Genomic DNA, 19,422 nt, shown 5'->3' with positions numbered 1-19,422 from the left:
AGCAAGGGACTAGGTGGAGAGGTCACCGGGGGAAACATGAGCGTTTGGACACTTGGGAAAACGACCAATATGCACATTAAGGACCTCTTGGAGAATTAAAACAGCAAACTAAATGAGAAGGAAGAAGAAAATTAGCTGTTCCAAGAAAAAAAACTAACAATTACAGATGAAAAAATAAACAACATAAATGCTATTTGTGTCAACCATAAAAATGGCATGGGACAGGTGTTTGAGCCACCAGTTTGGATGCCCACATCTCATCTCATAGTGTGTGGACTCAGTCACAGCTCTGCTCCCAACGCCAGCTTCTGCTGATGCCTCAAGTGGCTGGGTCCCTGCCATCCACATGGGAGACTCCGAGTTCACAAGTCCTGGCTTCAGCCTGGTGGACTTTAGCTGTTGGCTGCATTGGGGAGAATGAAGCACCAGGTGGGAGCTTTTTCTTTTCTCTTTCTCTCTTTGCCTCTGCATAACGTTACCTTTCAAATACATAAATAAATCTTTTTTAAAAAGTAGTACGATCATTTTAATGCAAACACGCATTTAACCCAGAAGTTAGGAAGAGTTTGGGCAGTGATTATTAACTGCCTAGCCAGTATACATTCTCTCCATCATCCATAGTGCTTGAACTCCAACTTTATTTAAGTAGACCGCTCCAAGCTGAAACTGCATGGCCCAGCTTTAGCAGTGGAGGACACCAAGGCTTGCCCAAGAGACGTGGCAGCTATGGTGTGATGAGCAGCTGAGCAGGCCCCGGAGAGCGGCTGCTCTTGCTCAGAGAGGAGCTGCTGCTTCACTTACCGCCTGCTCAAGACGGCGGGGTTGTTCACGAGTATTCACCAGCCCTCCCTGAGAGGGGAACTAGCATTCGCTATTCCCCTCAACTCAGGCTTGGTCCCTGATGCATGCTGCAAAAGAAACACGAAGAAATGACACAACGTACTTCCGAGAAGAAGTGTCAAGGGCTGGGGCATGGTTTACAGCAGCCCCCAGGTCTCCACACAAGGTTGGTTCCAGGACCCCATTCAGATCCTCCAATCCACCAATGCTCGTCTCACATCAAATGGAAAAGTGGGAGACCTAGAAGTCCCTGGGCGGCCAGGACACTGGATACGCAGCTCCTGCAATGGCTTAAGAGGACAACACAAAGGTCTTGCTACTTGACAAATGTTTCAGGGGGAAAACCCCATGAGCATAGCCCTGGTGACCTGAGCCCTCCTCCCTGGATTTTTTTTTTTTTTTTTTTTTTTTGACAGGCAGAGTGGACAGTGAGAGAGAGAGAGACAGAGAGAAAGGTCTTGGTTCACCCTCCAATGGCCGGCGCGCTGCGGCCGGCGCGGCACGCTGATCTGAAGCCAGGAGCCAGGTGCTTCTCCTGGTCTCCCATGGGGTGCAGGGCCCAAGCACTTGGGCCATCCTCCACTGCACTCCCGGGCCATAGCAGAGAGCTGGCCTGGAAGAGGGGCAACCGGGACAGAATCCGGTGCCCCGACCGGGACTAGAAGCCGGTGTGCCGACGCTGCTAGGCGGAGGATTAGCCTGTTGAGCCACGGTGCCGGCCCCTGGAATGTTCTAAGCCTAGGCTTCCCCACTCCTTTCTCACATTTCCCTTCCAACCAACCCACGATCTCTCCTCACCTGCAGATGGGGGCCTGGTACGTAGCCAGGATGGTCAGCCCCGGCACAAAAGCAGGGCGTGCTTGATCTGTGGATGGAGACAAGAGACCTGACCAAGGAGAGCACCTGGAAGAAGCTTGAGGAGTGCTCCACACTCTGCCAGGAGCTCCGGGCAATTAGACCGTGCTTCTCGCTGGTCCATCCCAGGCCTCCAGCCCCCCGGGCCTAGGTAGTGGCAGAGGTGACGCTAGGTTTGTTAATAAAGGAAGAGGGGCTGGGCATCCGGGCATCTACAAGAGAATCACGCCCTCCCTGGCCCTCTGCTCCAGCCTACGTTTAGGCCTGGAGTGCTGACTTCCGCCCGAACCCCTCCCTGAAGGGTGTCTCAGAAGGGGCAGTGAGCAGAGGCGAGCTGTGTCAGCCTCGCTCTCCTAACCTCCTGTTCCTCCGGTGCCTCTCCCAGCCTGCCTGTCCCGCTCTTCCTTCCTTTTGTCAGCTTTCCGCGCGAGACTCTGGAGGCCTATCTCACCGCTACCCAGCACCTGATGCGTAAGGGCCACTCAGTGCACGCACATGACCCCTGCCATGACCGACGTCCCCTGTGGTGGTGACTGGCTTTCTAACGGAATCGCCTGCAACTCCCAGGGCCCTTCCTGGGGAAATGGCGTGCGTGAAGAGAGGAAAAGCACATGCCAGCCTCCGGGGGCCTCCTCACAGGGCTGCCCCAGGGGTTGCAAACCTCGTGTTACCTTTGGAATGCCACCGCGCAGACTGCACACTTGGGACACGTGGAATGCAGCCCTACCGGTCAAGCTAGAGCCGCAATCTTCCTTCTCGAATTGCTGCCGACACCCATCCTCTCTGTAGTCCCCTTGTCCACACAGGTGGCTGAACCTGGATCAGCGAGGTATTTGGAACATATCTTGGAAGGAGGTGGGAGTGGTCAGGGCTCTCACAGAGCTGAGAGTTTGTGCAAAGTCTATTTAAATGTCCGGACTCTGGCGAGGGGCCAAATATTTCAGTCTGCGGGGTGACCACTGTGTACCTAGGGTCTTTCCTTTTTATAAAGAGTTATTTATCTATTTTAAAGGCACATTACAGAGAGAGAAGAGAGAGTGTGGGAGACATATTCCATTCTCTGGGTCACTCCTCAAATGGTCACAACAGCTGGGGCTAGGCCAGGCTGAAGCCAGGAGCCAGGAACTCCACCCAGGTCTCCCACATTGGTGCAGGGGCCCAAGCGCCCAGGTCAGCTTCCACTGCTTTCCCAGGTGCATGAGCAAGGAGCTGCATCAGAAGTGGCACAGCTGGGAGGTGAACTGGCACCCATATGAGACATCAGCATTGTAGGTGGTGGTTCAACCCACTGCACCACAACGCCGGCTCCCAGGCTCCTTCCTTTTCCTCAGACTTTCTCTCAGGGATCTGGCAGGGCAACCAAACCCAGCATCTGTCGTTGTTTTTTGCTGGAGAGCCAACCATTGCTCCTTCCCAACGTTTTCTCCATTTAAAACACTGATGACCGTGGAAGCACCTTGTTCCATTCCCTTCACGACCTGAGCGCCACTGTGGTGGACTGCATTTTCCAAAACCGGTAACAGCAATGCTCTCAGTCCCACATTCTCCCAGAACCTTGCCTCTCTCCATCAACAGGCACATTCTATGTACTCTCCCCTTGAACCTGGGGGCACTTAATCACTGCTTCAGCGAACAGAAGGTGGCAGAAACAGTGGTGCGCGGCCAGTGGGGCCAGCTCATTGGCTCTCTCTCTCTTGCAACGCTTGCCTTCAGAATCCAGCCCCCATGCTGTGAGGAGGCTCAAGCAGCCTTCACAGAGGGACCATGAGGAAGTCCACGTGGCATACAGCTGAGACCCCAGCCAGCAGCTAGCAGCCAGCATCGACCACTAGACACGTGAAGAAACCACTTTCGGATTCCTAACCCTGGAGTCTCCTACCTGAGGTCCCAGACATCTATAGTGGAGCCAAGAGAAGCTATTGTTGCTGCCATGTCCAAATTCCCTACCCATGGGAATTTTATTTATGCTGCTCAACTTTGGAGTAATTTGTTAGACAGCCATAGAGACGAGAACAGCAAAGCCAGCACAAAGTATCAGTGAGCCACCAAGGTCCCTTGGTTACCGTAACAGTAGACTCCTAGCACACACTGTGGTAACGCACAGCAGGGACAACCATGGAGATGATTCTGCTGCCACAGGAAGTGAAGACACGGACGATGAGCAGAGACTTGGAAGAGCATACGGATGGCTGGGGGGAGGGTGAGTCTTTCGGCTGGGGTTAAGACACCCACGTCCCATGGCAGAGGAGACCCGCCTCGGATTCCCAGCTCTGGCTGTGACTCCAGCTTCCTGCTGATGTACACCCTGGGGATCACTGGTGATGGCTCAAGTAAACTGGGTTCCTTTAATCCACATGCGAGACCCGGATGGCGTTGCCAGCTTCCAGCTTCAGTGCTGGCCCAGCTCTGGCCCATTGTGGGCATCTGGGGAGTGAAACAGCAGATGGGAGCTTTGTGTCCCTCGGTCGTCTCTGTCTCTCTGTCTCTCTCCCTTTCAAGTAAATAAGTAACTTTATAACTGGGAATTAAGGGTAAAGTGCATAAAATAAAATTTTCCCAGCACTGACCATCTCTAATCCTGACACTGCATTTGCTGGAACCTTGGTTTTGACTTTGGACTTTGTAGCACCTTCCCCTTGTTTAAATAGACAAGGTATGTGAACAATGGTGCTTTTAATCCATCCATGGTCCAGTGTCTTAACACCTTCAGCTTTCTGGCTGAATTCAATCTTTTATTGCTTAATTGGCTAAAACCAGAATTTTTAGAGTCTAATGTGCAAGATAATAATAATTATCTTAATAATTATAATGTATTAATAATAATTTCTAATAAATAATTAATATAATAATAATAATGGCACCATCAGCACCCACCCCCGTAGCCCCACACCATCGTACTCATGATCAACACTGCCGCTATCTGACACACTGAGAAGATGCTGACCTTAGAAAGTGGGGTTGTAGAGCACTCTGCTATTTTTGGAGTTAGTTTGTGGTCATCTTGCCCTGCGTTCCCAGCAGCAGAGGCCGGGGCCAACACCAGGATCTACGTGCAGATAGTCTACGTGGGAGGCGACTTCACAGAGCTGGAGCGAGGGAGAGGAGAAAGAAATCCGCAAGAAGGGAACACCAAGCTAAGAGTATGTCTTCAAGGTTGCTCTTGTAGGTCTTGGAGCTTGAATCCGTGGGGCCTGAGAAACACGTGGAATTTCTCCCGCACAGAGCAGTGGCTCCTATTTGCTGGGCACTTACAGAGCTTTGAAGTCCATCATCACAGCAACATGGCGGGGTGAGTTTTAACAACCCCCATTTTACAGATGACAAAACTGAGGCAGGAAACGTTTGAACCCCGCACTGTGACTCGGGCAGCAGTGGGGTCGTACCCTCTAGCTTCAAAATCCTTTGCCATCTTACAACAGCACCGAATGTGCCCAGAGTTTCATGGACTTCCTCTCAGAAAATCCAAAAATATTGCTTTGGCTTTTCATCAAAATGCCTCTGAGGAAAGAGCCCCGGATGCACAGCAGAGAGCTGTCTGGCAAACGGAGACCCAGGGCTCCCAGCTGGAAGCCCCCTGGGAAGAGACACTGCCTGGGGCCCTAGAGCCAAGTCTCTGGCTCATATCCTGAGTGATGACGCAGCTCACACGACCGCACGGAACGGAGATGAACTGCAAAGGAGAAAGCACAGGCTCCAGTCCTGTAATGAAAGGCTGGCGGAGAGCAGAGCCCTCTCTCCTCCATCAGTCGGTCCTATTCTTAGTCCGAGGTATCTGCTGTCAGGCAGCTCTCCCCTGGCTGAGTAATCGCAGCAGCCCAGAATAGCGCATCTGCTGCCGGGACGCGCAGGCTGGCAGGCGCTGTTCAGCAAAGCCGGGGCGGGCAGGAGGGAGACCCTGTGAGTCCTGAGGATCCTGGAGCCTGCCTACAGCTGGGCTTTCCTTCTCACTTCGGGAAAAGGCCCGAAGAGTCGGGTTTGTTGCAAGGAAAAAGCAACGGGGGAGAAGACGCAGGTCTTCATTCACAGAATAGTGCTCATTTCACTAGACTTAACAAGTGAAACTAGCTAGGCTGTCTTGTAGTTAATGTACAAGGGGACTTCCAAAAGTCCATGGGGAATGGAATTAAAAGATAAGTTTAACTTGATGCACAAAATGTTTGTAACGCACGCATATGAAGCATCTTCAAAAATTCATGGAAATACTTGTTATATAAAAAACACGGCATGGATTGCAAATTTCTTTGCATCAAAACCAAATGCATCTTCTAATTCCATTTTCCATGAACTTCATGAAGTCTACTCATCCTCTCAGTGCTACAAATGCAGACATATAGCAAAGTCTAGAAAAGAAGGCACAAAGCACCGGTAACTCCATGATCCAAATCAGAGACGTACTGTTCATTTTTTGGTTTCTGCTTGTCAACTGTTACCTGCTACCCAGGATTCTCCCCACTTCCCTCAGGCAAAATTCCCACAAATTTCCATGGCTGGGTCTTCAATGGCTTAAGCTAATCATCATTGTCCGGCCAAGGAATTTGTTCAGAAATACTCATGAGACCCAACCCAATGCTATCAGAGTGAAGTTCAAGTCTTTCTGGGATGCTGAAATGAATTTCTGCTTCACCTTGGACAATGAGGACACAGGTACCTACAGGAGTTAGTGGCAACCACGTTGGGATCATGAGAGATGGAGTGGCTCCCTGAAATGTAGAAAACAAACAAAAAGAAACCAAGCCCACCGGAACCTCACAAGCCCTGCCTTTATAGTTTCACAATCAGTAACTTAACTCTGTTGTTGATCCAGTTATTCTGTTAACAGCAGGTATGGAATGCAACCTAAACATCACTATTCCCTTCAGATGTGTTTCTGATATCAATGTACACTCTCCCCTCCACCTTACCTTACTATTATGACTTTTTTAAAAAAAGATTTATTATTTATTTGAAAGGCAGAGTTACAGAGAGGGAGAGAAGGAGAGAGGGAGAGAGAAGGAGAGAAGGGAGAGGCAGGCCTTGAGGTCTTCCATCTGCTGGTTTACCCCCAAAATGGCTGAAGCTGAGCCCACCCAAAGCCAGGAGCCAGGAGCTTCCTCCAGGTCTCCCACACAGGTGCAGGGGCTCAAGGAGTTGGGCCATCTTCTACTGCTCTCCCAAGCCATAGCAGAGAGAGAGAGATCAGAAGTGGGACAGCTGGAACTCAAAACGGCAGCTTTACCCACTATGCCACAGTGCCAGCTCCTACCATATGACTTTATGAAAAAATAGGATTTGTAATATTTTTCATGCCAAGAAATGCAAACCTGCCTACCTAGTGACTTTGAACCATCTCCCTGGTATTTACAGCTCCACATGACTCACCCACCTTCAGTAGTTCCTAATTACTTCATCTTGGAACTTACATGGCTCAACCTTAAAAATTATTTATCCATTTATTTTCTGTCCAATCTCTAAAATGTAAGCTTCATGAGAAAAGAGATCACCTCTGGATTTTACAACAGTATTTGGTGCAAACGAGGTGCTCATTAAGTGCTTGTTGAATGACCAAATGGATATCTTAATATTTCACCAACTCTACCATAATTTGCCTAAAATAAATATTATTGAACATTTAGGTTATGTCTGTTTTGACTCATAAAATACCCTGATGACATTTCTATACATTTATTAATTTCTTGTGATAAATTCTTGAAATGGAATCGTGGATCAAAAGCAAACATATTTTAAAGGGTTTTGGTGTGCATTGCTATGTTGATTTGTTATCCTGAAGAAAAACTGTACCAATTTATACTTCAACTACAAAACCTAAGGCTCCAGGGTTCTTTCTCCACATCCTTCCTTCAGGTAAAAAAAATAATATTTCACGTCGTCTTATTTCATGTTTCTATTGGTTGAGTTGAATTTTTTATACCAGCTATTTTACCCTTTTAAATAATAATTTATTTTAATGTTCATTTTTATTTATTTTATTTTTAATTTTTTTTGACAGGCAGAGTTAGTGAGAGAGACAGAGAGAAAGGTCTTCCTTTTTCCGTTGGTTCACCCCCCAAATGGCTGCTATGGCGGGCGCACTGAGGCCAGCGCACTGCACCGATCCGAAGCCGGGAGCCAGGTGCTTCCTTCTGGTCTCCCATGCGGGTGCAGGGCCCAAGTACTTGGGCCATCCTCCACTGCACTCCCAGGCCACAGCAGAGAGCTGGCCTGGAAGAGGGGCAACCGGGACAGAATCCGGCGCCCCAATCGGGACTAGAACCTGGGATGCTGGCGCTGCAGGCGAAGGAATAGCCAAGTGAGCCGCAGCGTCGGCCTCATTTTTATTTATTTTAAATAAAAGGCAGAGTGACAGAGAGAAAGATATTTGCTGGTTCACTCCCCAAACGCTTGAGCTGGGCCAGCCTAAGAACAGGAGCCAGGAACTCCATCGGGATCATCCACATGGGTGCCAGGGCATCCCAGGGTGCCCATCAGACTGATCAGAAATGGAGGCAGCACTCAAACTCATGCACTCTGACATAGCAGGCAGGTGTCTCAAACAGTGCTTAACCCAACATAGAGAGAGAAGGAGAGGCAGAGAGAGAGAGAGAGAGAGAGAGAGAGAGAGGTCTTCCATCCGCTGGTTCACTCTCCAATTGGCTGCAATGGCCGCAGCTGTGCGATCTGAAGCCAGGAGCCAGAAGCTTCTTCCAGGTCTGCCACGCGAGTGCAGGGGCCCAAGGACTTGGGCCGTCTTCCACTGCTTTCCCAGGCAATAGCAGAGAGCTGGATCGGTAGTGGAGCAGCCAGGACTTGAACCCGTATGCATATGGGATGTCAGCACTGCAGGTGGCAGCTTTACCCACTATGCCACAGCGCCAGCCCCAATTTTGGCTAAACATCTGCCTGGGCACTGACATCCCATATGGGTGCCACTCATCTCCCAGCAGCTCCTCTTCCCATCCAGCTCTCCGCTGATGGCCTGGGGAAGCAGTGGAAGATGGCCCAAGTCTTTGGCCCCTGCGCCCATGTGGGAGACCTGGAGAAAGCTCCTGGCTCCTGGCTCCTGGCTTCAGATCGGCTCAGCTGCGACCATTTGAGGAGCAAACCAGCAGATGGAAGACCTCTCTCTGCCTCTCCAATAAATAAATAAATAAAATCTTTAAAAGAAAAGAGAGAGAGAGAGAGAGAAAGAAGCAATGTTATCTTTTGCCTACTTTCCTTCTGGGCTTTGAGCTCTTTTCATTCTTTTTGTCCTGGAATACTCTCCGTTGCTGTCCCTGAATACCACAGAGGGGATCATTTAAGAGGGCTGAAGTTGTAGTTGCTCACCGGTCTGGAGGCTGGGAGGTCCGAGCCTGAGAGGCTACGTCTTGCTGCTGGGGCTCTGCTGGGGCTCTGCAGAGTCCCAGGGCGTCCCAGGCAACAGGTACTAAGGGGGCTGCAGAGACAGAAGCAAGGTGGCTTCTATAGAAGCAGAGACCCCTCGTGATAACCGCTGAACCTGTTAATCCGGTCAGGGAGGCGGAGCCTGCATGGCCTCCTGCAGGCCCAGCTGGTTCCACTTAGTACCTTACAATGGGAATCAGACTTCAACCTGAGCTTAGATAAGGGTACTCCAACCACGGAAGATTTGAAAGAAGGTTTAAAAAAAAAAAAAAGCAGAAATTGAGGTGTTTTGAGGTCTTAGCTGCACATTCGTATCAATATCCAGAAGTCTAAATCTGAACCCTCGAATGTTTGAAGTTATAAAGTCCAGCTGGGATTTTGGGAGGGCTTCCCCCTGATGGAGTCTTGGGGTGTCGGGGCCAGCTGGCTCCACTCAACGCCAGGACCTGGTGGGCGTGGTCACAGTGCTGAGTGGATGGGTCAGCAGGCGTTGCCTTGCAGGCTTTGTGGTCTGGGCTAGTTGTTCCTGCTGTGCCGAGAAGCAGGGGAGATGGCTGGCCTTCTCAAGTCGTGTTTGATTTGCATAAGCCAGGAAACTCTAGGTTTGGAGTGCATGCCCCAGGCCAGTTACTTCCATTGACTGATTTAATTCTGCTCTGCTGGAGGAGCCACTGCTCTCCTTGCTTTGCAGATGAAGAGCGCAAGGCCCAGGAAGCTTGGGAAACTTAGGGCTGTCAGAGGCCCCCTGGGGAACTGCAGCGGGATCTGCAGAGCTGCCAGCATTGGCTCGGATCTGAGGATGGGGCGCCTGGCTCCGCCCCAGCCTCAAAGGCTCTCTTGCAAGACCGTCCTCTGTTGGAGTGACCATGTGTACTGTAAATAAGAAAGCGATGAGGAGGGACAGCACCTCGCGATGGATGCTGTCCCTCCTCTCATCCCACGCAGTGCACGTGGCCATCCTTTGATGAGGCCCCTTTCAGGCCAGTGAGTCCAAGTGCAGACTGCAGAGTTGGCTTTTTTGCATACCTATTCATGGATAATGCTGACTAATTTATGAGATGGTAATGAACATGGGCTAAAAGGGGGATACAGGTGCAGATCCAAGCCGGGCTGTCATCTAACCAGGTAAGGGACTCGACAACCTGATATTGCTTTAGAGAAATTCATACCTTATTTGCCCCAGATCTATCCTACCAATCTCAGCACTGCTCATGAGGCAGGCAGAAATCCCACTGGGTCCTTGTTCAGCACAGCTTTGGGAAATAATTTTGGAAACTACACACAAAAAATATATTCATCCCTCAGTACCCATGGGGGACTGACTCCAGGAGCCCCCAAGCAAACCCAGATCTCTAAAAGTTCAAGTTCATTACAAAAAATGACATACTGATTCCAGATAACATATGCAAACCCTCCTATAGACTTTAAGTCATCTCCAAAGTACTCATAATACCTAATACAAAGTAAATGCTATGTAAATAGTTGTTACAAGGCATTCGTTTTTTAATTTACAATATTATATATATATATATATTTAATTTTGGGAGCAGGCATTGTGGCATAGTGGGTTAACCTGCCATTGGCAATGCCAGCATCCCACATGGGCACTGGTTCTAGTCCCAGCTGCCCCACTTCTGACCCAGCAACCTGGTAATACCCCTGGGAAAGCAGCAGAGGACGGCCCGTGCACTTGAGTTCCTGACAGCCATGTGGGAGACCTCAGTGAAGCTCCTGGCTCCTGGCTCTTGTCTTCCCTGCCCCAGCTTGGCCACTGTGGCCATTTGGGGAGTGAACTAGTGGAGAGAAGATCCCTTTTTCTTTCTCTTTCTATGTCTCTCCCTCTCTCTGTAACTCTGCCTTTTAAGTAAAATAAATAAATCTTAATTTTTTTTTGAACTACAGCTGGTTGCATCTGCAGATGCAGAGCCCAGGGTATGGAGGACCATCTGTACCCACCACCAACCTCCAATCGCTGTTTCTTACTCCAGACCTCTGTAGGAGTGGAGCAGCCGCTTAGCCAAGCAGTTACAACACCACTGAAGATGTCCACAGCCCACTTCAGAGTATCCGCGTTCATTCCCAGGCTCTCGATCCTCACTCCGGCTTCCTACTCATGCAGACCCTGGGGGTCACCAGTGATGACTCCAGTACTCGGCTTCCTGTCACCCACACGGGAGACCTGGATTAAGTTCCCAGGTCCCGGCTTCATCCTGTCCCCATGCGGGACACACAGAACACATTGGTGAGTTATAGATTGGTCATCTGGGTCCTGCCAGTTTGCAGACCTCCCTCTAAAGTGCTTTAAAAAGATTCTATGTGGAAAATCATACATTTTCAAAAAATTACTTTGAAAAATCCTCAAGAAGGAAAGAAAAGAACACTGGGATCAGAAGCAAGAAACTGTTTTGACCCTAAACTGTCTGTGTGATTTATTAACTGAAGGACCCTGAGCAAGTTACAGGACTAAGGGGAGGATTAGTTAGAAATGGACATAGCCACACTTGCCATTCTTGTTGTGCAGGGCTATTACGAAGAACAGATCTAACTACCCATTCAGAAAATTTCATCATAAACCCTAAAGAATCATGCAAATGAAAGAGTGTACACTGTGAATTTCTGAAATCCAAATAATACCTTAGTGCAAACTGTGCTTATCTGTACACAGAAGCACCCAACAAATAGTTTTAATTGATTTAACATGCCTTCCTGCCATAATCCAAATTTAGAGAATTAATCTTTCTAATGACCTACAAAATAGTTGGTGTAATAATGAATCATAATGACTCATAATGACTATTTAGAGCTAAAATTATTGATTGAAGTTCCTAGACTCAGTAAAATGACATGGAAATGTTTACATTTTTATTGGGCAGAGATCTAAATAATTTCTGTCTAGTGGAAAAGAAATATATGAAGGTTACCATTTACTATCCTGTAGGAAGATAGCCAGTTTTATATTTAACTCGGTTCTTATCTCAATGCTCTTTAATTAATTTGCTTACATTACCTCATTCCTCAAAAGCTTTTTAAGTCCATTCTAACCTCTTCCTGATTCCCTCATTTCATTTAGGCATATGCTGGACAAAATCCTCAACACGTAATTATTTTATATTTTGGCATGAGGACCATAATTCTATGCTTTTGAGAATCATTGTATGCTAACATTAGCCTATTGTACGCTAACGTTAGCCTGTCTTTTCCTGGCTTAGGATCTGGGCGTTAGCAGCTTTTCTCCACTTGGCTTACTACTGTTCTCCAGTTTCCATTAGAAGAGTCACTGCTGAGGTCTACACTGGGCAGGAAGTAGAAAATCGCTAAGTTTTGACTCTGGTGATAACAGTCAGCGCTTCTTCATTTACATCTCCATTCACTCCATTTTCCCAACTAATACTTCAGCAGTGTATGAGGTTATTTCAGAAAGTTAATGGAAAATGGAATTACAAGTTCATTTTGGTGTAAAAAATTTTGAAATCCATGCATAGCTTTTCTTCTCTCCCCCCTGCCCTGTTTTTTAGATTTATTTATTTGAAAGGCAGTTATAGAGAGGCAGAGACAGAGAGAGAAGTCTTCTAACAGCTGGTTCACTCCCCAAACGGCCACAATGTCCAAGGCTGGGCTGATCCAAAGCCAGGAGGCAGGAGCGTCTTCCCTATCTCCCACAGGGGTGCAGAGGCCCAAGCACTGGGGCCATCTCCCACTGCTTTCCCAGACTACCAGTAGAGAGTTAGATAGGAAGGGAAGCAGACAGGACTCAAACCAGCACCCATATGGGATGCAGGCGACACAGGCAGAGGCTTAACCTACTATGCCATAGCACCAGCCACCAACGCACCTCTTTTATTATTTTTCATGCAGCTTAGAGCATTTCTGCCCTACATCTCCCCTTCTGCACTGGGCCAGCAGGTTAGCCTAGGGGACTCCCTCTCATGGGATGTTGCAGGAGAGCAAGTTTTGTATTTGGCCAATCCCAAATATATTACTTAGCTGTATTAGTCAGCTTTTGGCTACTGTAACAAAATGCCTAAGGCAGGCTACTTTATAAGGAGAAGAGACTTCTTGTGGCTCCAGGTTCTGGAGGTTCCCAGTCCAGCATCAGGTGGGCCCTGTGATGCAGCCTCCGACGATGGTACTATTGCAGGCAGGGTCCAGAGGTGGCAAGAGATGGGGAGGATGCCTGTGGTGTCTGTCTCTGTCTCTCCGTGGTTTCTCTCCTTAAAAAGCAGCCAGGATGTAATCATGGACTCCAACCTAACAGCATAACGCAATCCCCTCACTTCTCAAAGGGCCCACCCCAAACACCCTAACTGGGTTATGTCTGTAGCCTCTTAGTATCATTAATATGATTTGGGGGCCAAATTCCTGCATGAGTTCTGGGGCAAAATAATACTCAAACTATATCAGAATATGCATTCAAATACATATTCTGACCCTTTGGGTCACAGAGCAAAGGACATAGGTACAAAGAGGGGTGGAGGACTGGAGCCCATGAGGTGCTATGCTATAGGGACAGAGTGCACAGCACCTTGAATGCCTTGGTAAACCATTAAATTTGGTCCTAGGTAAGTCTTCAGTATTTTTTTTTCCTCTCCCATGCAGGTGCAGGGCCCAAGCACTTGGGCCATCCTCCACTGCTTTCCCAAGCCACAGCAGAGAGCTGGACTGGAAGAGGGGCAGCCGGGACTAGAACCGGCGCCCCTATGGGATGCCGGCACCGCAGGCAGAGGATTCTATGGTGCTGGCCCCAGTCTTCAGTATTTTAAAAATATTTTTAGTTATTGGGGCAGGTGTTGCAATGCAGCAGGTTAAACCACTGCGTGGGACATGGGGTCGTCTGTCAGAGAGCAGGTACAAGTCCTAGCTGCTCTCGCTTCTTGCTAATGCAGCTGGCAAGGTAGCAGACCATGGTGCAGTAATGTGAATCCCTGCTACCCAAGCAGGAGACGTGGAAGGAGTCCCTGGCTCCTGGCTTCAGTGCAGCCCAGCACTGAACACTAGGGCCATTCGGGAATGAATCACTGAGTGGAAGATCTCTCTCTCTCTCTCTCTCTCTTTCTCCCTCCCTTTCTCTCTAAGACTCTGCCTTTCAAATAAATAAATCTTCAAAAAATGTTTAGTTACGTATTTTTATTTATTTAAACCGTAGAGACACACATAGACAGAGAGAGACAGAGACAAATACAAAGAGAACTTTCATATGTTGGTTCACTCCCCAAATGTGCCACAATACCTATTGGCCAGGCTGAGCCAGGAGCCTTAGAACCCCATCCAGGTCTCCCATTGAGTGGCAGGGACCCAAGTATTTGAGACATTATCTGCTGTCTCCCAGAGTGTACATTAGCAGAGAGCTGGATCAGAAGCAGAGCCAGGACTCAAACACAGGCACTCTGATGGGGGACGTGGGCTTCCCAAGCGACAGCTTAACCATGGCAGAACCCAAATGTCTGCTCTGCTGTTTTTTTTAAACAGGAGAGAGACATCAGATCTACGTTAGAAACATGATTCTGCCTACTTGTTCCATGTAGGATTAGAGCATTCGCAACCGCCTAAACTAGGGTAGTGGCTGTGGGAAAAGGAACAGAGGGACAAATTAAAAATAGTTAAACAGAATAAAGTAGGTCATCATTCGGAGGAAAAAAAAAGACAATCTAAGCCACCGGGCACTATGGTTTCTAAATGGGTATGGGGAAGCCTTCCGCAGTGCCGATGATGATACTAGCTACTTTTATTGAGCATTTATTTTGTACCAGCTACTGGTGTAATTTTATGTATACCATCCTATTAAAGTGCCACAAAAAACTTATGACACAAGTTATAGTTTTATACCCCTATTGATTAATGAGAAAACTGAGACTTAAAACATTTGACTTGAAAACTGAGACTTAACCTTGCCCAAGGCTTTACAGCTTCTAACTGATGGAGCTAGGGGTTGAGCAATACATGTTCTGACCCCAGAATCAGAGCTCACAACCTCTGTGGGCTGCCCCAGCAAGGTAGGGGCCACAAGGGAACCTGCTTTGGGGTAGAAACTACATCAGTTACTTTCATGTTCTGGCCTCCACTCTAAGTTCAAAGCGCTTGCGTCTTCATTGGTATAAAACATTGCTTAGATCTTTTAGAAAACCTGAAGTTTGACTCATTTGCATGTCAGTGTTGCTCAGAGAATAATACGCATCATTTTAACTCAAAGGTGCCGTCGCTGAGAAAGCTTTCAGAATGCTCCTCCCGTCTGGCATCCTTCCAAAGTCATCTCGCTGTCACTCCCCTTTCCCGGGCGTCTACTGAGGCGGAGCAGTGCTTCCCACGGGTGTTCAGCGTTCTCTTTCCCACGGGTCCTGCGCTGGCCCATCTGTACTTCTGTAGTCCCTAATGGAATTGTTTCAGAGTGGCAGTGGCTAGAGAGCAGGTGACTCAAGAGGCAAAGAAAGAGAGTGCAGTGGGAACAGGGAAGGGGGAGCTGGGCTGTTCCTGCCCGGCCCCGCCTCCCCCATCTTCTCTCTTGGGGGGGGGGGGCTGAGTCCTTCCATTCCCCTCCCCCCTTACTCTCAGAGACAGGTCTGCTCTCAAGACACAACCCACCTCTCCCAGGCTCCTTCATTTCAGTTAGAGTCTCCCCAGTCATCCTTCCCGCACAGACTCAAACTCGGAAGGATGGAACCCTCGCTAGGGTGGAACAGCATCTGAGGACAGTGCCAAAGCCAGGAGACCACTACTCCTTTTTTTACGTAAACTAAACACCACAGTATTATGCTATTGCAGTCATGAGTTTAGGGAATGCAAAATGAGCTGGTTTTATAACTAAGTATATTAAATGAGATTTAAAAAGCAGGGTGGAAATAAAACATGTTTTACCTGATCTCTATACACACCCAAAGCAAAATTAATTTTTAATGAGAAAAGCCTTAAAAATGAAAAAAGATTCAAATACAGTTGAAATCCCATTGGAAATAAAAATGGAATTGACAATATTGTAACACCTACACACAATCAGGTACATGTACATGTAAATCTTTTTCTAGATACACAACCTGCTGGTTCTGTTTCTCTGGGTATTTCTTGTTCTTCTAGTGCCTTACCGCAGCCCATGCAAAGACACAAACAGAACAAAAACCATCTCTGACCTTGGAGGAGCCCGTAGATCCACCGTCCAGCCATGCCTCCGGCCCCCCGCTCCCCATCCTGCCGACGGGCACCCACCATGCCAGGGATTCTCCAGTGATCCTCTCAACCACCCAGGCCTTCCGCAGGGCCCTGAATGTCCTTTCTTCCAAGGTCTCCAACAGACAAGGATCTTGTCCTTTGGGCCATGGAATCAAGAGTGCGCCCCAGGCCATGCTACAGAATCCCGGCAGGAGGTTAGTGCTCCCATGCCATACTATCAGGCCAAAGCCAAGGAGGAAGCAGGTCACGGGGAGCCTTCTCAGGACAGGGGCCATGGCAGGATCCCGTCACCCCAGGACCCGGCCTGCCTCCTATCTGCTGACGGTCTAGGACAGGTCTCCTGCCTTCTCAGCAAAGCTCCAGGCCTTTGTGGGGACCGGCTCCTCTCTTCTGGCAGTGTTAACAGTGAGACACCAGCCCTTCTAGGAGGCTCTTTGCCCCCAAGAAGAGCCTCGATTTCTCCCTGGAAAACCTGTCAGGACCCAGGGAAACAGCTGAGGCAGTGCTCCTCAGACACAGCAAGCACCCACCAAGAAAACCAGTGGAGAAGCCATGTGTGCACTGAGTGCCGGGGGCACTGATGGCTCATTTCACCTAGACAAGGGACAATGGCTCAACACAGCTTCCTCCCACAGCTCTGCCTACTGGGTCATTGGCAACGACCCTCAGAGGTCAGTTTTCTCCTTGCTGCGTCCTGGCCAGTTCCTTCAGAACCAGATCCGCTCACGCCCACCCTCTGCAGGACACTGCTCTCCCTGGTGACAGTCCACAGACGACTCTTCAGGAAGCAGCCTGCTGGTGTCTACAGGCCCCTTTCTGGACAGCTGCCATTAGGGTTGTGCTGGTTTACCAGATCTCCAACCACCACTGCACACTGGGTTGCTGCTGGTCTGAATTGTAAACCTGGGAGGTTGCACACCTTTTGTTCTGGAGCCCTCCTTGGAACAGGCCCTTTAGTTATCAAGAATTTTCCCCGGGGCAGCACTGTGGTGCAGTAGGTTAATGCCCTGGCCTGCAGTGCTGGCATCCCATATGGGCACCAGTTCGAGACCCAGCTGCTCCTCTTCCAATCCAGCTCTCTGCTGTGGCCTGGGAAAGCAGTGGAAGATGGCCCAAGTCCTTGGGCCCCTGCACCCACACAGGAGACCAGGAGGAGGCTCCTGGCTCCTGGCTTCGGATCCACACAGCTCTGAACGTTGTGGCCATCTGGGGAGTGAACCATCCGATGGAAGACCTCTCTCTTTCTCTCTGCCTCTCCTCTCTCTGTATAACTCTAATAAGTAAATAAATCCTTAAAAAAAAATTTTTCCCCTAGAACATCATCAATGGGGTCCTAAAGACAATGTCGATGTGTTCCCATTTCCAATGAGTTTTAGTATTAAATATATATAATAGTATATTCTATAATAGTTATATTATTTCTATATTACATATTATATGTGTGTATATATATACATATATATATATATTAGGTAGGAAGTCAGATATGAGCTTATGTGTGTGTGACAAAGACCTAAAGAAAAGACATCTAGGTCCAGCATGTGCATCTGCATCTCAAAGTCATCCCGATAGCGTTTGAGGGGCAGCCCAGTATTCGCATCCTGCCCTGCCCCTTCTACCCAATAACCTGCCAGGTGGGGTCCCCGCCCCTTCTGCCAGGCAATCTTCCACAATCTCCCAGACACAGCCCAGCATCTGCATTTCAAACACCCTGCTCTGGATCCTGATACTCTAGGGAGTCCTGCTCACCCTTCCTCTGAACCCAGGATGGCGCCAGCTAGGCTTGCTCCTGTCTGATACCTTCAGGGGAAAACTCAGATAGGAGCTTCTTAATATCTACATCCATAAAATCCTTTGTTTCAGGAGGAGATGTGTGAAGACAAAGACCCATCTCCTTAAAAACCCCCGGCCTCAACCGGACTGCGTGCTCAGCCCCCTGCCTCTCTGCTGAGCCGCCCACCTGGCCTGCCCAGGTATAATCTCTCCACTCAACCATGTAACCTTGCTCCTTACCCCACCTAGTCCAGGCGACTGGGCACTCTCCCTCAGGTCCTGTCTGGAGAGGTGCCCATCCGTCCTTACAGATGTCCCTTCCCTAATAAACCTTGCTATTTTACCTCCACTACTCTCTGTCTCACGCCTGAATTCTTTCTTGCGTGAAGACAAGAATCCTGCCATTCTCCGGTAACATATATTTAGTGTATATATAAAAGATCATTCACCTCCCGAAGACCCCAAGGAGGATGAGCACCTACCTGTTCACTGGATGCAATGTATTCCTCCTCCAGTCAAAGCCTTCTGTTTGAATACAGATCTCTCTGATGATTCTCCATCTCCCATGTTCTCTGTAGTCTATCTTCAAGAATCTGAAAGCTGGAATTGGCAAAACAACCCAGATGAACTCGGGTGGAGGTAGGGAGCTTGTTTGGAACATTTCTCCTAGAAGAGGGACGCACACCAGTAACCCCTAATCCATATGTAGGGTAGACCCCAAAACCCCTGTGGATATCTGAAAGTTTGGATAGTATTGAATCTTATATTTTTTTCCTGTACAAACTTACCTATGCCAGAATTTATTAATTTATAAATTAGGCTAGTAAGATATTAACAATAACAAAACAGATTATAACAATATACTATAATAAAAATTTGAATGTAATCTCTTTCTCTCCTCTTACAAAATGTTTTTGTACCCTAACCTCCTCACTTAAGGATGAACTTCACAGCTTCTCTCTGGTGGGTCCAAATTGCCACACACAAATTCCCTGCACACAAGTACTGCAGCGTCGCAACAGGACAGCTGTGACCAAGATGGCTACAAAGAGACTAATGGGGAAAGCACGTACAGCACAGCGGGATTGTGCAGGACGGTGCGAGACACCACACTACTCTGTTACTTAGTTCTAGAATTTTCCATGCAGTATTTTCAGACTGCAATTGACCATGGCTAACTGAAAGCACAGAAGGAAATCCTTAAAGAAGGGACAATTACTATAATTGCTTCAATGTACTGGAACTACCTACCTTTCTTGCATATAAAGAATGCGTTAGTATTTTTTATTTTTTTTTATTTGACAGGCAGAGTTATAGACAGTGAGAGAGACAGATCTTCCTTCCTTTGGTTCACTCCCCTAATGGCCACTATGGCCAGTGCTGCGCCGATCCAAAGCCAGGAGCCAGGTGCTTCCTCCTGGTCTCCCATGCAGGTGG

The 19,422-nt window shown here is 48.4% G+C and overlaps 1 protein-coding gene across 1 annotated transcript in view; it reads right to left on the bottom strand.

Annotated features, from left to right (window-relative positions):
- ENTREP1 (endosomal transmembrane epsin interactor 1) overlaps positions 1-18,543 on the bottom strand; it is a 126,494-nt gene extending 107,951 nt beyond the window's left edge. Inside the window, exon 1 of the mRNA XM_062207069.1 lies at positions 18,468-18,543. The gene's annotated coding sequence lies outside the window, so the exon portion shown is untranslated. The remainder of the gene's footprint in view (positions 1-18,467) is intronic.
- Positions 18,544-19,422: the final 879 nt, after the last annotated feature.

This window comes from Lepus europaeus, chromosome 12 (assembly GCF_033115175.1).
Source record: "Lepus europaeus isolate LE1 chromosome 12, mLepTim1.pri, whole genome shotgun sequence".
Taxonomy (NCBI): domain Eukaryota; kingdom Metazoa; phylum Chordata; class Mammalia; order Lagomorpha; family Leporidae; genus Lepus; species Lepus europaeus.
This window is presented reverse-complemented; position numbering and strand designations above follow the sequence as displayed.